Source organism: Schistocerca cancellata, chromosome 4 (genome assembly GCF_023864275.1).
Source record: "Schistocerca cancellata isolate TAMUIC-IGC-003103 chromosome 4, iqSchCanc2.1, whole genome shotgun sequence".
NCBI classification, from domain to species: domain Eukaryota; kingdom Metazoa; phylum Arthropoda; class Insecta; order Orthoptera; family Acrididae; genus Schistocerca; species Schistocerca cancellata.
Window position 1 is genome coordinate 122,771,222 of NC_064629.1, and position 18,277 is coordinate 122,789,498.

Here is an 18,277-nt window from a genome sequence, read left to right on the forward strand (position 1 = left end):
CATCCGTGCGTCGCTGCGGTCCGGTCCCAGGTCGACGGGCACGTGCACCTTCCGCCGACCACTGGCGACAACATCGATGTACTGTGGAGACCTCACGCCCCACGTGTTGAGCAATTCGGCGGTACGTCCACCCGGCCTCCCGCATGCCCACTATACGCCCTCGCTCAAAGTCCGTCAACTGCACATACGGTTCACGTCCACGCTGTCGCGGCATGCTACCAGTGTTAAAGACTGCGATGGAGCTCCGTATGCCACGGCAAACTGGCTGACACTGACGGCGGCGGTGCACAAATGCTGCGCAGCTAGCGCCATTCGACGGCCAACACCGCGGTTCCTGGTGTGTCCGCTGTGCCGTGCGTGTGATCATTGCTTGTACAGCCCTCTCGCAGTGTCCGGAGCAAGTATGGTGGGTCTGACACACCGGTGTCAATGTGTTCTTTTTTCCATTTCCAGGAGTGTATATGTCTATCGACCGCCGCCCGCGAAATGATGGCGTTATCAGAGCCCCGTAATTTCATCAAACGACTTTTGCTTTCGTTCAGACAGGCACCATATACAAGGCAAAAGGTATCCAACGTAGCCTTGTGCAATGGAATCTCAGTGGAAGAACAGAGTAATACCATCACGTCGCACATGTATGCGCGCACAGACATCGTCTCGCCCAATAGTGTCCATCCTTGTAAGTGAGCGACGGTTCTTCGGGGAAGAGGCTCAAATCACAGAACCAACAACGATACTGTAAGCTGACTTCTCTGATGAAAACCTCTACGGATGGGAATCGGGGGTGTCAGTTGTCCATTGACAGAAACCGAAGCTGCGATATCTGCAAATAAGTTAGACAACAGCCTGCTTGCTTCAAGTATGAACACAACGATTCCCAGTACCGGTAACAGGAAGCCATGAATGGCCTGGCTGAATGCCTTGTCAAAATTCAAAAATGCCAGAGCACCAGGAACAGAAGTAACAGCAGCCACCGATGTGACTTCACGACATTTAGCTACCGAGGTCAGAGTAATACGACCAGGAATACAGCATTGATGATCAGCACAACTCTCTCTAGCAAAGCAGACAGCCGGCAACTTAATAAGGTAATCGGGAGAAATTTATCTGCTGTTGCCTGCTCAGAGCTTTCAGGAATTAACACAATTTTGCCAATTAAAACTCCCTCTCAAGACTTTGTACAAAAGTAATGTAAAAGTATTATCTAACAAAGGCCTAAAACAGGCATATAACTCCTTAGGCATTTTCATCATAAATAGCACGCTTCATAGTCGGACTGTTATATTTGCTCTTAGAAAAAAAAGTAATTTTACTAAAATCGAAAAACGAGAAAAATCTTAGCTATATTGCCCCTTTGATTGACGCAAGGAAATGATCCTGTTTACTTGACGAAATCGAACTCAAAAGTCTTTCACCAATTAAAATGCCCCAAGCTACGTTCAAGTTACCTTTAACTCTCCCTTTTCAGAGGGTGAGCTGAGTTAATGGAAAATTCTACAGACTGGATTCCTATAAGACACGAGATATCACTCTTTAGGGATAACTAACTTGGCTTCTTGTATCTCGGTGCCACAGCCGCAATGGTGGCTAAGCAGATGTCGCCCAAACTTGTTACTTCCGTTCATATAATAAGACTTAGCCACACTTCCATCGCAAAACCTGTCAATAACATACCTGGGGTATTAGTGGCACAAAATAAAAGAACATCACACAATGTTTGAAGAAATATGATCGACTATTCTCACTTAAGGAAACTTACGTTAATACATGGATCTTAAAAGATCTCGGATAGGAGGAGGAAAGGTAAAGAAGGAAGAGACAAGCGAAGTATATCAGATAAAAGACTAATATTGCTTCATAAAGGTAACTTAGTTACTAAACTGCTTACTTCAAGCCTTAAGCATAATGACCTTGAGTTTCATATACATAAGTATTTTCATCATAAATAGCACGCTTCATAGTCGGACTGATATTTGCTCTTAGAAAAAAAGTAATTTTACTAAAACCGAAAAAAGAGAAAAATCTTAGCTATATTGCCCCTTTGATTGACGCAAGGAAATTATCTTGTTTACTTGACGAAATCGAACTCAAAAGTCTTTCACCAATTAAAATGCCCAAAAATGATAAATATGTAGTATCTTCAGTAGACCAAAAGTCCAAGTAGTGTTTGGCATTATTCACTGGAGGAAGCGAAGACTCGTTTTGTGACTGGAATTGCCGTTCACCTCCGCAACATCCTAGCGCTGGTAAGTGAAACATACTTTCTTTCACACAAAGTTTATTCAGTGGGCGACACAGTTATCTCGTATCAGCACCTGTCACTTTTTCACTTTTTATTCACCACAAATAGTTCCAAACGCACATATCACAAGTAACTGCTTGCAATGGATTATGTAGGTTTATTCTCTCCTCCAAGTTATACTTACAGAACTCTTTATTCACGTCTATGTCTCACCCATAATTATGAATTCATCGTATACTTTTACATTACGTTACAGATTTGTACATATTTGCAACTTTCTTTCTCTGTGCGGGGTGTTCAACCGACTGATCGGAGTAATAATACACTAACAGGAAAAAATCGCAACGCCAAAAAATTATTAATATAGAGTAATTAAATTTTGGGAATACATTTTTCTAGGTAATGTATTTAAGTGATTAACATTGCAAGCTTACAGGTAAAAGTAAGCGCGAGATAAGCCATTGCAAATATGAAGTGCTGATACATTAATAACCGGTGTAACCGCCAGAACGTTGAATTCATGCATGCAAACGTGCATGCACTGTGTTGTACAGATGCCGGATGTCAGTTTGTGGGATGGAGTTCCATACCTGTTGCACCTGGTCGGTCAGTACACAGACGGTTAGCGCTGTACGTGGATGACGCTGGAATTGCCTTCCGATTATCTCCATATGTGCTCAACAGGAGACTGAGATGTTGATCGTGCAGGCCAAGGCAGCATGTAGAAAATGTTGGGTTACATCAGCGGAATGTAGTCGAACGTTATCCTGGTGGAAAACACCTCCTGGAATGCTGCCCTTCAATGACAGCACAACAGGTGGGAGCACCAGATTTATGTACAAATTTGCAGTCAGTGTGCGTGGCATAACCACGAGAGTGCGCCTGCTGCCATACGAAATCGCATCCCTGCCACTAAAGGTGTAGGTCCAGTGGGTATAGTGCACAGACGGGCTGGATGCACCTCTCAACTGGCCTCCTTCGAATCAACACATGGCCATCACACTCACACCGAGGCAGAACCAGATTTCATTGGTAAACACAACAGCCTGCCCACCAGTGAGCTCTCGCTTGTCACCACCGATGTCGCAGATGATCGTAGTTTGCGGTCAGTGGAATGCACACTACAGGGTGTCTGGCTCGGAGCTGTCCTTGAAGTAACTAATTTGTAACAGTTCTTTGTGTCACTGTGGTGTCAACTGGTGCTCAAACTGCTGCTGCAGATGCAGTACGAAGAGCTATACACTGAACTTGATGGTCTTCCCTCTTGGTCGTGTCATGTGGCAATCTGGAGCCCATTCTTCTTGCAATCATACTTTCTTGTGACCACCACTGTCAGTAATCATGTACAGTGGCTATGTTCCTGCCAAGTTTTTCTGCAATATTGCATGAGGAAAAGCCAGGTTCTCATAGCCCTACCACCTCATTTAAACTCAGTGAGATGTATAGCGTCTTTGCGCATTAAGGCATTCATGACTAACATCAATTCGTCACATCCAGTCTCAAAGCTAACTAACACTCACGACTATTACAGAGCGTATTTAAAGCAAATCTGAGTTGCATCATCACAGTGGTGCTACTAGCATCACTCTTATGCGATTGACATGAAATTGAAATAGACATCAGTATTGGGGCAAGGGGGAATCTTGCCCACTCTGCATTGTTGCCAGACGTATCCAAGATGGCGGCGATGACGTTATCCAAGATGGCGGTGCATAGAATTGGCAACAGCACAGGACATCATCCAATGTGGCCGCTGTGACGTCATCCAAGATGGCGGACTTTGGTCAATTGGGATGCCCCGACTAACCTAATACCCCTCCCCTCCTCTCCCCCAGAAAAATGGCGGCAAGTTCAAATTCCAACAGGACAATGCATCACACCACGGTTATCTCTACGTACCTAAGAAAATCGCGAGAAGATATACCACTTGGGATACCTCCACTAACCTATGTCACCCAACCAACACCTCCTCCTAGGGATTCATGGAAAAAGGACTCAGTCTCCACTGGGCTGCTGGAGAGAGGAACGAGTGTACTTTATTTATTTTGGGACAATTTATTTAGGGATGGAGTATATTTATCACAGTGATACAGAACACACGCTCTGACATGCCACACAACATACAGACCTGCAAACTGTTCCTAAATAACTCTTGTATAATGCTCTACACATGCACTTGCTAATTGCAAACTGTCAAAATAACGCATTGCACAGCCTTCAGGCATGCAAACCACTTGTAAATAATGTAGTACATTTACCTTCACAGAGCCAAACAACTCGTAAATTGTCAAAATAATAATCCATCTAAAAGACTCTGCAAACATGCCTGCTAACTATCAACTGTCGAAATCATGCACCAGTCTTTATTTAAACAATTAGAGACAGCACCACCATCCAGTGTGTTCGCCAGGAGGTCCACACTCCAACTGTCATAGTACACAGTACCACCACCAAAGTGCGCTGTCATCCGTTCCACAACGTAATCCAAGATGGCACCCATGACATCAGCTAATGACACAAGAACCATTATCCAAGATGGTGGCCAAAAGTGTGTTCACCAGGAGATCTAGACCTAGTACACAGTAGCAATACCAGAGAGTGCAGTTGTCCATTCAGTGACATAATCCAAGATGGTGGGGGGAAATAGCGGAAAAACGACTCTGCCTGTGTTGGACATGAGTTTTTATTTTGCAGGCAATGTCTCCACCATGAGATCTAGACGCCAACTGACCTAGTACACAATACTGTCACCAGATGATGCAATCAACCCTCCTGTGATGTATTCCCAGATGGTGGTCTGGAGGGGGAAAATGGTGCGAAAATGACTCAGACTGCGCTGGGCTGCTGGATAGAGTAAGGAAGGACTGTACTTTATTTATTTCGAACAATTTATTTAGAGATGGAGTATATTTATCACACTGGTACAAACCACATGCTGGGGTCACGCCACACAGTCCACATACCTGTAAACTACTCCTATATAATGCTCTGCAGACATGCAAACAGCTCCTAATTAACTGAAATAATTTCAGTACAGACCTGCATACTGCTCCTAAATAAAGCAGTACACTGATGTGCAGACATGAAATCATAAACTGTCCAAATAATGCATAGCACAGCCTACAGACCAGCTCACAAAACAATGGAAGAGAGACACAATCAATGCATGAAAGCACCACCCCCCACACCCTGTCCACTGAACTGCACAGGAGGTTAGTGTTAGCCCCCGCTAAGTGACGTGGCTGTCAGCTTTCATACCATGCACAGATGTCAGCACGCATGAGGCAGCGACATCCCTTTCATACTTGACACCTGAGAAATTCCTCTCGAAAAACATGTTTACCTAGTCATCATTGCTGACGCCACCGTGTGGGAGCGCAAATGCTCCAGAGAATTGCGCGCCATCACAGCTGCGAACCGCCATAGACACAAGTGAAAGTTGCCTCTATTTTCGGGTATACAGTCAGTGTTACACTGACGTCACAGAACTCCAAGTTGTGCTCATGCTGCTCCCATATCCGAGATACCTCTAGGCAGCACATGTCTTTACCGTTGATGACAGAGTAGCGCAGGGCACATTGTACCTAGCACAACATGAGAGATGCGTCTAACTCTGCTTAACTGCAAATAGTGCAGAACAACATCGAATGCACTCTTCCCAGCGGTCCTAACGTGATTCCCCAGTTCAGCACGTCTTACCCTTCCCACTTTCAACACACACAAACATTCCCACCGCTATGTAGAGGCTCCTATATCCCAGCACAAAGGATGTGAATGAATCGATCATTATGATGGGCTCTTTTTGAATTTACCCGCCGAATTACTGATGCCATCGGTATTGAAGCACCATCCACCTTTTCTTTCTTTCTGCAGACACGACTTTCAGCAGTAAAATTATTATGTACAGATTACTAAAGTGCATTGACTGTTAAACCCACAAAGTTGTCTACAAATCATCAAATACATACGAGACTCACAAGAATATTGGAAGCCAGTGTAACTACAATTAAATATTACTAATGGGCTACAGCCTGACACTGATTGATGTACAGGTAATGTCTCCTCTTGAGAGCTGTGCTTCTGGAACGAATCTCAGTATCTATAGCGCACATAATTTTCCACAAAAAAAATCTCTCTCATACCCTCACAGTTATCAATGTGCGGAAACTCTACATCCCTCATGATAGGACACACAGTCATCCTCTCTAATCATGCCACAACATAAACTACAGTAGCTTTACAATGCAATATAGACACATTTTACACAACATAGCCACAATAGCTTTACAATGCAATATATACACATTTTACACAAACAGTGCAGTTATTTTTTATATCTGTACAGCACCCAAAAATATTATATTATGCCTACACTCACACTGGCTATATGTCACGATGCTCCTGAGTCCTAGAGAATCACCGTCCGCCTTTACTTCCTTTCTACAGACATGACATTCAGCAGCAGTAAACTACTTTACACTGATTGCCATATTGCAGCGACAACTAAACCTTGCAAAGTGCCATACGTATAATCAAATACGGAAAGACTCTTACTCAGTTACACTGCTCTCCAACTGAGGACAGGAGCTTGAATAATAGAGCGTGAAACCGATCTCCAACCCAGCAATATAGCACCGCATACTGTGTAGATGTAGTAAACATACAATTCATATCCTCCGCTATACAAAATCATCCCTCTTACATCAGAAAGGCGTCAGTGGATCGAAGTCACTCTCAGAACTGTTGTGCAAATACTGGCTCGTTTCACCCCCTCAGTACAAACGCATTACTATTTCTGGTCCAAAGCTGCCTACTTGCTCCCGTTTCTACATCCATCTCGAGACCCTGGAATTGCAAGAACACACGTATTTTCGCATGGTTTGCCATAATATTATACCATTTTCGTGGTACTTCTCGATATCAAGCACTAGACAGCATCCTACCGATCGCTCACGCAACATAATTCCAAAGATATAGACAGAATTATTTCTGTCATGTCACCACCAGACACCACACTTGCTAGGTGGTAGCCTTCAAATCGGCCGTAGTCCGTTAGTATACGTCGGGTCTGCGTGTCGTCACTATCAGTGAATTGCAGACCGAGCGCTGCCACATGGCAGGTCTAGTCTAGAGAGACTCCCTAGCACTCGCCCCAGTTGTACAGCTGATTTTCCTAGCGATGGTTCACTGACTACATACGCTCTCAGTTGCAGAGACAACAGTTTATCATAGCCGTCAGCTATGTCATTTGCTACGACCTAGCAAGGCGCCGTATTCAGTTACTATTCTGATCAGATAATATTGTGAATCATGTACTGTCAAAAGCGACGTTCATCATTAATGGGTTAAAGTTAAGTATCAAACTAATTACGTCCGCTTTTTGAATTCTAATTCCTTGTCATGTTCCAGACCACGTCAGTAGAGTCCTTCCCTCCTCTCGCCAGCCTGCATGAGCTAAAATGCGTGCATTTCGGCCCCCACAAGTAACATGGTGTTGGCTCTTCTGCCAACACAACAATTTCTATACAAACCTGAAACTTTAGCTAGGTGAAGTGTGCTCTAGACCACTGAGTAACTAGAAACGAATAGAGGAAACTGATATTTCCACTCTTGAATACTAATGTCAGTGATGTAGTAGATTCCAAATCATCCCTATTATTTACAAGGTCAACTAAATTGTGTCTCATGTCTAGAGAACCAGCAAACATGTCTTCCACATGCTAGATACACACCCCACAATCGATCTTCTCTCAACTAAACATAGGCGCGAAATGTGCAGGAGCAGTCAACCGAACAATTGACATGGGAGGGAATAATCGTACAGCGCAAACACACCTCAATATTCATACCCCTAAACAGATGGACATGGTCCAGAATAACCTTCCTTCCATACCCATGTGCTGTAGAGGTACTTTGCACAAAGATATGCAGTGGCGTTTGGCCATTGTGCCTAAAGCCTACCCACGCCATAACGCCTAGGCCATACTGATGAACATCCTGTGGCAAGTAATGTGTTTCTCTCCCCCCCCCCCCCCTCTCTCCACAATAACTGTTTGCCAGAATCACTTGTCACAGTGAAGTGGGATCCGTCAGAGAACATCACTCTGGACAAGTGTTGCTGATCCCAACTAACACGCTCCCTACAGAAACGAACACTTTCTCGATGATGGCATGGTTTAAGTGGGACACATTTAACAGGCTTCCTAGCATACAAAGCAGTTTCATTTAATAGCGTGAAATGTTTTTGGCAGACACATGGGTAGCAGTTTCAAGGTCTGCGGTGGTCTGCCTGTGAGTGAGATGTCTGTTCCTTTTCGCCATTAGGGCTATGTGTCGATCCTCTTGTAGTGTTTTGACCCATATACGATCACCAGTACATTTCAAATAGCATTTCCACCTTCAACGGCCTTTTTTAATTGCGAGATGACACAACTGGACAATTCCATTCCTGTAGCCACACTAGAGACACTTTGAAAGTCTTCAAGCCCTCCAACTGCTCGTCCACAATCATAAACTCTGAAATGATATCTTGCAGACATGTTACCATACTACACAGAATGTCAAAGTAATCTGTTTCACAACAACCTTCATCAAACACATGCTGCATAAGCTGTACGATGCATGCAGAATGTTTGAGGACAAGCTTTGTTGTAGTTAACAAGTCCCACCCACTACATTACCTTTTACTATCATTTGTCGGACATTACTCAGCAGTTATCGGTTGCTCTCTAGCAACTGGCAGTTATTCATTAGAAACTGTCTGGAGTTCCATATCAATTGTCAGTCAGTGTACACTATTTTTTGCATCACAAATAGCACACTACTTAGTCAGGCTTTTATATTTGATAATAGAAAAAAAATAGTAAAACATAAACAGCAGCAATGCACTTATATGTCGTTATAAGTAGTATCATAATGGCGGTTCTATACCACTTTTGATATCAAATTGATGTGCAAATTAATTAAATTGTGGCAGATGATTGATTTATCACCTCAACCTATTGTTCTGCTAAATGATTTTTCATGTAACCCCTCCCCTTTCGCCTCCCCTTAACATATTGTTCTGTTCATTGATTTGTGATCACCTGCGAATAATCCTTCCTTCCACACTGGCCTGGCCATTGTGCACCCACATTCAAGCTGTCTCGCATACTGTCATGCGCCAGTACAGCCAGTACACAGTTCGATAACATAGTTTATCGTAGAGAAACCGGGAAGAAGGATGTATGTCCTGCACTTGAAATATATTTCTTACATTGTGATATTAACAGTGCTGCATTCCATACGACTGATAGGTTGGAGACGCAAGAGATCTAACATTAGAGCCCATTTTAAGTGCAGAACGTTGTTTGTGTTGCGTGTGTTTATGTCCTCTCTTACCATTACCGTCCAGGTACCGATCCTAGACTCTTCAACAATACTTTAGAGTTGATAGCTTGATTGATCTACGTAAAAAGGCGTCGAACTCCATCCGTCTGGAGCTCCTTTGCGCATAAAAGCCATTCGTTTCTAGTTCTTCTTAACTGTCTGATATTACATCACGACACTTTGAAATCTGTTACTATAGATCGATAAGGAGTGCTAAGCTCCTCTACATGGGCGCATCTCGAGAAATCTCATGCACTTGGATGGGTGAGGACTCGGAGAGCTCCCTTCATTCACGAGACGTGGAGTCTAGCAGTCTTCTTCTGATCGGTTGCAGATTAATTCGGTAACGGTGCTGCAGGGCGCTATGGTCAATGACAGTGTGAAGACGGTCTTTCACTCTTTAATTTTATCCTAAGACAGCGAGAATACTATGTGACCCACATATGCAGAGAGATAGATCGTAATTTAAGCACTGTGCTTGAGGTATTAGAAATACACTCCTGGAAATGGAAAAAAGAACACATTGACACCGGTGTGTCAGACCCACCATACTTGCTCCGGACACTGCGAGAGGGCTGTACAAGCAATGATCACACGCACGGCACAGCGGACACACCAGGAACCGCAGTGTTGGCCGTCGAATGGCGCTAGCTGCGCAGCATTTGTGCACCGCCGACGTCAGTGTCAGCCAGTTTGCCGTGGCATACGGAGCTCCATCGCAGTCTTTAACACTGGTAGCATGCCGCGACAGCGTGGACGTGAACCGTATGTGCAGTTGACGGACTTTGAGCGAGGGCGTATAGTGGGCATGCGGGAGGCCGGGTGGACGTACCGCCGAATTGCTCAACACGTGGGGCATGAGGTCTCCACAGTACATCGATGTTGTCGCCAGTGGTCGGCGGAAGGTGCACGTGCCCGTCGACCTGGGACCGGACCGCAGCGACGCACGGATGCACGCCAAGACCGTAGGATCCTACACAGTGCCGTAGGGGACCGCACCGCCACTTCCCAGCAAATTAGGGACACTGTTGCTCCTGGGGTATCGGCGAGGACCATTCGCAACCGTCTCCATGAAGCTGGGCTACGGTCCCGCACACCGTTAGGCCATCTTCCGCTCACGCCCCAACATCGTGCAGCCCGCCTCCAGTGGTGTCGCGACACGCGTGAATGGAGGGACGAATGGAGACGTGTCGTCTTCAGCGATGAGAGTCGCTTCTGCCTTGGTGCCAATGATGGTCGTATGAGTGTTTGGCGCCGTGCAGGTGAGCGCCACAATCAGGACTGCATACGACCGAGGCACACAGGGCCAACACCCGGCATCATGGTGTGGGGAGCGATCTCCTATACTGGCCGTACACCACTGGTGATCGTCGAGGGGACACTGAATAGTGCACGGTACATCCAAACCGTCATCGAACCCATCGTTCTACCATTCCTAGACCGGCAAGGGAACTTGCTGTTCCAACAGGACAATGCACGTCCGCATGTATCCCGTGCCACCCAACGTGCTCTAGAAGGTGTAAGTCAACTACCCTGGCCAGCAAGATCTCCGGATCTGTCCCCCATTGAGCATGTTTGGGACTGGATGAAGCGTCGTCTCACGCGGTCTGCACGTCCAGCACGAACGCTGGTCCAACTGAGGCGCCAGGTGGAAATGGCATGGCAAGCCGTTCCACAGGACTACATCCAGCATCTCTACGATCGTCTCCATGGGAGAATAGCAGCCTGCATTGCTGCGAAAGGTGGATATACACTGTACTAGTGCCGACATTGTGCATGCTCTGTTGCCTGTGTCTATGTGCCTGTGGTTCTGTCAGTGTGATCATGTGATGTATCTGACCCCAGGAATGTGTCAATAAAGTTTCCCCTTCCTGGGACAATGAATTCACGGTGTTCTTATTTCAATTTCCAGGAGTGTATGTAGAGCGCTGTCTGGTGTACTTTGATGATTTATGTGTTCGAGAATTAGCACTGAATGGACACACTGAGCAGTCATCTAACTACATTCGCAATGATACTCGTAAAACAGAGAAGGGGTGGTTTAGCTATGATACTGAAATTGGGGAACATGCTGTCACATCCTTGCCCAGTGCTGAAGTTACAGTAAAACTGCTAAAATTGTTCGCACTATCAACTGTGTTGCTTAGTATTACAGTACATCGGCGGTGTCTTTTCCATCGCATTCGTGCATTGGTGAACTGTTGGTTACCACATAATGATTGACTGACAACGTTTGTTTGAGTTAGAGAATGAGTTTTGTGGATGGGTGACACCTTCTGGGGGTTGCTAACAGCGAAACAGTGATTGCGTACATGACTTCAATATGAGGAATCAGTCGAAACGGAACGCAGAGCCATTAACTATTCAGTTAATGTGACAAATGAGCTTAAATGTAGTTTGGAAACCCACACCAACGTCGTAAAACTCTTCCAGTTTCCTTATGTTGTAAATGACTTTTATTTAAAATCACCCAGTATTATGGTGACAGCTGTAGTAATATGGTTTACACAGTGCGACGTCTAGAGGTAGCCCAATTGACTCATCTTCCCTCCAAAATTCAAACTTCCCGCCATTGGGGGCTTGGTGTGTGCCACTTTCCAGCCACCTTGGGTGGCGGTACTTGAGTCATCATCTAACGTCACAGCATTCATCTTGAATGATGTCAATCGCATCACAGTGCGACATCTTGGATAATGGTACTTTGGGGTGATGTCCTTGTTGTCTGTGAGAGGCAGTAGATCAGAGCGTCTTAATGTCAGTTTAGAACCTGACAAAGACCTCGAAGTCGTGGCAGAAAAACAAAATGTTTGGCATTGTACAAAGCGTATTAGAGCAGAAAAAATAATGTTTCAAACAACGAGACAGGGTCACAGGGAGCATCTCTTGCTGCTTAAAGTATGTTCTGTGGGGTATATGGTCATCCTCCTACAGTAGACGTGATGGAATTTTAAACTGGTCTGTGCAGTTGATCAATACCTGTATATTTAATAGGATTGTCACATGTGCTCGATGCTTGCACCCATGTGGTATTTGTTTTCGATATACGGGAGGAGGGAGATGTGGTAAAAATCTTATTTAGTTATCTATCGGATGAAGTTAGTTGAGCTTTTGTAGATCGTAATTTTTCTCTGATGGATAACGAAGACAGCATGTTGGGGAGATAGATGTGAATAGACATGGGTCTGTAGTATTTGTATGAAGTTTGGAGAAGCACCACAATGCAGTAGCAAAATCCATGTCCTTTCCCCAGTTCCCATACTGTCTTTTATACTACTTCATGTTGCAGGAGCAGGCCTTGTTTTCGTCGAATGGCCAAAACACAGTTTTGTTGCAGTAACTCAGCTTCGCCTGTTTCTGCACGGATTGCAGGAGGTGGTAGATATAGTTTCCTCTGATACCTACTCAGTTCCGACTTACACTGGAACGATCACGTGCGCAAAGGTGCAGGGATGGTAGCGTAGAGTCTGAGGAGGCATTTGCAGGATGCATAGGGGCTACCTAAAGCGACACAGTAATTTTACTGTAGCAGATAGATTCGAGAAAGGCGGATCTTTTGGAGATATGAGAGTGCCGGAAATATGATTGAGTTGTGGTTGTAATCATTAAAGGACACATTGCAGGTATGTGCTTGAATATAAAGACTTGATTCCAAATCCCAAAAGAAAAATTGTTCAAATGGCTCTGAGCACTATGGGACTTTACTGCTGAGGTCATCAGTCCCTTAGAACTTAGAACTACTTAAACGTAACTAACCTAAGGACATCACACACATCGATGCCCAAGGCAGGATTAGAACCTGCGTCCGTAGCGGTCGCGCGGTTGCAGACTGTAGCGCCTAGAACCGCTCGGCCATGCTGTCTGGCTTCCAAATCCCAGACAGCATTTCTAGCGGGTAGCATGGCATTAAAGGGGTGAAAAGCTTGTGTAGATTTCTTACGACCTCAGTCATCACACCATCTATTACTGTTTGTGATCCTTCTCAATCAACCATTGCCTATAGCCCAGCGGATATATCACCAACCCTCTGACATTGCATCAAGACCGAATACGTTACAAATACTATAGAATTATCGAGCGGGGGGTGTGAGGAAGTCGTAAATACCGCTTACATACGACGTTCCTTAGCCGAATCACTTTCAAACCACGGTAATTTTATCATGAGTTTGCATCATGAGCTATGTGTTGGTCTGATAATGCACATTCCTACGATCACCATCTCGTTATATGTCCGGAGAAACCACCTCATTCAGAGGTAATGTCGTACCTCGATTTACAAAGCCAGTATAGCTTTTAACATGGATACTTGTATGCATCTGTAGAACCAAAACCGCTTGTGAAGGTAACGTACAGTAGTTGTTGCGATCGGGTTTTTTTAACATATGGCCGATTACGTCTCTCTTTCTAAGACACAGTGGTAGCACACACAAGAAGAAACTGATGAGACACGCTCACCCATTATTGATTTTCGGTCAGTATTATTTTGCATCGTGTGGAATCATTTATTTGTCAAGTATTATACTTAGTAGTAGTAGGGGATGCGTGATAGGTTCGCCTTGAGCATCAGGCTTATAATGTATGTGTTTGTGCTCTGACATGTGCAAAAGGGAATGACTGTGTCCAGTCCTAAGGAAGGTGTGGATTTGAAGTGGAGTACTGTGACCGCAAAGGAAAGAGTAAGTCAGGTCATAAGAATGCACCGATATTTTTATTTTTAGAGCAACAGCTGTCAGCAGGGTGTATTTCTGATACTTCGGTCATTGTCGAATGTCATTCAACTGAAACAGATATCCTAACATTTAATTGTAAGTATAGCGATCAAATACATATGTGACCGATTTCATGGGATGATTCAATCTATCCGTGGCCTGTGGTGGGAATGATTCATGTTTCCAGCTAACGGCAGGAGCCGTCCGAATGCAAAGGTCTGTTGGAATACTGGAATGTAGCTGAGTTGATTGCGTCGTCCTCTAGACGGCAGAATAGCGAACTAATACTTAGTATGTGTTGGGCAACTTTCGTGATCACATGGAAATTTGAGAAGATTGAATAGGGACATGTGTTTGCACTGGGCCGTTGTTCCCTCCCATGTAGATTGTTCAGTTGACTGCTTCTGCACATTTCACGCCTTTATTTAGTTGAGGGAACATGGATTGTGGTGTGTGCATCTAGCAGGTGAAAATTTCGCGCCTTTATTTAGTTGAGGGGATATCGGATGTGGTATGTGGATCTAGCAGGTAAAAGACACATATTCCGGTTCTCCACACATGAGAAACACCTTAGTTGACTCCATAAATTGTTGGAATGATTTGGAATCTGTAACATCACCGACACTGGTATTCGCGAGTGTAAATATCATTTTACTCTATTTGTTTCGAGTTCTCACGTAAAGGTCTTTGCAGATAGGACAAGTTTCTAGTTACTCAGTGGTATAGAGTATGCTCCATCTCGATAAAGTTTAGGGTTTGTAGAAAAATAATTTCCAGTCCATATTTTGGGAATTATGTTGCGCGAGACATCGGTAGGATGCTGCCATGTGCTTGATATCTAGAAGTACTGCGAAAATGGTATAATATTATGGCAAACCATACGAAAATACATCTGTTCTTGTAATCCCCAAGTTTGGAGATGGGTGTAGAAAAGTGAGCAAGCAAGCAGGTCTGTACCAGAAACAGTAACGCGTTTGTGCCGAGAGGAAACGAGCCCGAATTTGTAGAACAGTTCTGAGAGTGACTTCGCTCTGCAGAGGGCGCTCTGGTCACCCTTTAGGGGTATATGACCACCAACCTTGCTTGAAAATAGCTGGTGCTGTGAGGAGTATACATGGTGCTGTCTGTCTTCGCGGTATATTTACGAATGATGTAAAAGGGATGATTTTGTATGGCGCAGGATAGGAAATGTATGTTTACTAAATCGACATGGTATGTGGTAATATATTGCTGCGTTGGAGATCGGTTTCACGCTCTAATATTCCATCTCCTGTCCTCAGTGGGAGAGCAGTGCAATTGAGTTAGAGTCTTTCCGTATTTGACGATATATAGGGGGCCTTTGCAGGGTTTAATTGTCAGTTCAATATGGATGTGAGAAGTGGAACAGTTTTTCTAGAGCACGATCTGTGATGTCAGTATGCCAATCACACTCACATGTCACGAGTGGTGGAACCATTTTTCTATTGTTTGATCTGTGATGACAGTATGCGCATCACATACATGTCGCGAGCAGTGGAATAGTTTTTCTAGAACATGATCTGTGATGTCAGTATGTGCATCACACACATGTCGCGAGCAGTGGAACAGTTTTTCTATAGCATGATCTGTGATGTGAGTATGCGTGTAACACATGTTCAATTAGGAATAACGAGCAGTGGAACAGTTTTCTATAGTGTTTGCAAGGGTGAGTCGCTCTGCAAATAGATGTACGCTGGACTACAGAAAGGGATGATATTGGCAGTGGTGAACACGCACACGTGTGGTCCAGAGGATGGCTTGGCACTTATTTATGACATATGACGTCAGTATAACACTCAAAGAACTTTCACATGCCGTCTGCAGTGGCATGAGGGTGATGGCTCATGCAGGCTTGTGTCCCTTGGAGCGTCTACGCTCTGCTAATAGGTCTTCACTCCCGTCTGGTCGCGTCATCAACGGTGCATAGGTAATCACGTATTTTGAGAGTAATTTCTCAAGTGTCAAGTATGAAAGGGATGTCGCCGTCTCATACTTGCGGGCACCTGTGCGTGGTTTGACAGCTGCTGGTGCATCTCGACTTCTGGGAGCATGTGCAGTACTCTTTTGTGCAATCCAGTGGAGAGGGGGGCAGTGGGTGGTGTATGCACACGTTGTTTGCGTGTCTGTTGCATTATTTTTGCGAGCAGGTCTGTAGGCTGTGCTATGTGATATTTGGACAGTTTACAAGTTGGTTTCGTGTCTGCGCATCAGTGTACTGCATTATGTAGGAGGACTTTGCGTGTTGGCACTGAAATTATTTGGGTAATTTAGGAGTTGTTTGCGTGTCTGCAGAGTGTTATTTCTGAGTAGTTTACAGGTCTGTGGGCTGTGTGGCGTGAACCCAGGCATGTCAGAGCGTCTGTTTTATATTAGTGTGATAAATATACTCTCTTTCAAAATCCATCCCTAAGTAAATTGTTCAGATGGCTCTGAGCACTATGGGACTTAACATCTGAGGTCATCAGTCCCATAGAACTTAGAACTACTTAAACCTAACTAACCTAAGGACATCACACACATCCATGCTCAAGGCAGGATTCGAACCTGCGACCGTAGCAGTCGCATAGTTCCAGACTGAGGCGCCTAGAACCACTCGGCCACTACAGCCGGCAATTGTTCCAAAATAAATAAAGTACACTCCTTACTTTCTCCAATAGCCCAGCGCAGGGTGAGTCATTTTCCCCTCCAGACAGTCATCTTGGGTTATGCAACGGAATGGACGACAGTGCTCACTGGTGACAGTAAGGTGTACTAGGTCCAGACCTCATGGTGACCACAATGTTTCCTGCCCTTTTCCCCCACCATCTTGGGTTACGTCATGGAGTGGACGAAGTGCTCATTGGTGGCAGTACTGTGTACTAGGTCCAGACCTCGTGGTAAGCAAACTGTGTCCAGCCAAAGTCCGCCATCTTGAATAACTGTACTTGCGTCATTAGCTGACGTCATGGCCGCCATCTTGGATTATGTCACAGAATGGATGACAGCACCCTCTGATGGCTGTACTGTGTACTAGGTCAGTTGGACTCTGGATCTCAATGTGAACATACTGGATGGCTGTACTGCATGAAATTGTTTAAATAAATAGTGCATGCAAAATAAAGACTTATGCCCAGCACAGGTCGAGTCCTCTCCCAGCCAATCCCTAGGAAGAGGTGGCAGTTGGATGACTTAGGTTAGTGGAGGTAGTCCAAATGCCCTTTCTTTCCCGCCATTTTCTTAGGTTAGTAGACATAGCCCGAGAGATCTATCTTCCTGCTATTTTCTTAGGTTAGTAGAGGTGTCTTGCATTGTCCTGATGGAATTTGAACTTCCCACCAGGAAGGGTGTGGCGCTTTCCCACCATATTGGATATTGGTACTTGCATCATCAGCTGACGTCATGGTCGCCATCTTGAATGTCGTCATCAACTGATGTCACGGCTGCCATCTTGTATGATGTCATCAGCTGGTGTCATTTCATGACGTCATTGCTGCCATGTTAGATTGGTACTTTGTGCTGATGGCCCCCTTGTCCCAATAGTAACATTGACTATTGTCATACCAACCACCATAGCGGCACTTGTTCGGCTGAGTACAGTACTCGTTTTGGTATGTGAAAGATGAAGCAGAAGACTGAGTACAGACTCAACCATCCGAATTTTGTGAATGGTTCTAACAACAACATGAAGCCAACAGCTACTATATAATATGATTGGATGAAGAAGTGTTTCATCATGAGTGTGTTTTCAATACGCACAATTCCCACCACTGGTGTGACATTAACGAGCATGTCACCCATGACTATGGATATCAAGTTCGCTTTGGCATCAATGTCTGAGCTGGAATATTAAGAGACAGACGTTTGGTTCCCTACTTCTGGCCTGACCATCTGACTGCTCGAAGGATCATCCATTCTTCTCAAGCTCTTGTCTGGTAGATGTTCCACTTCATGTTTGGCAGAGGTT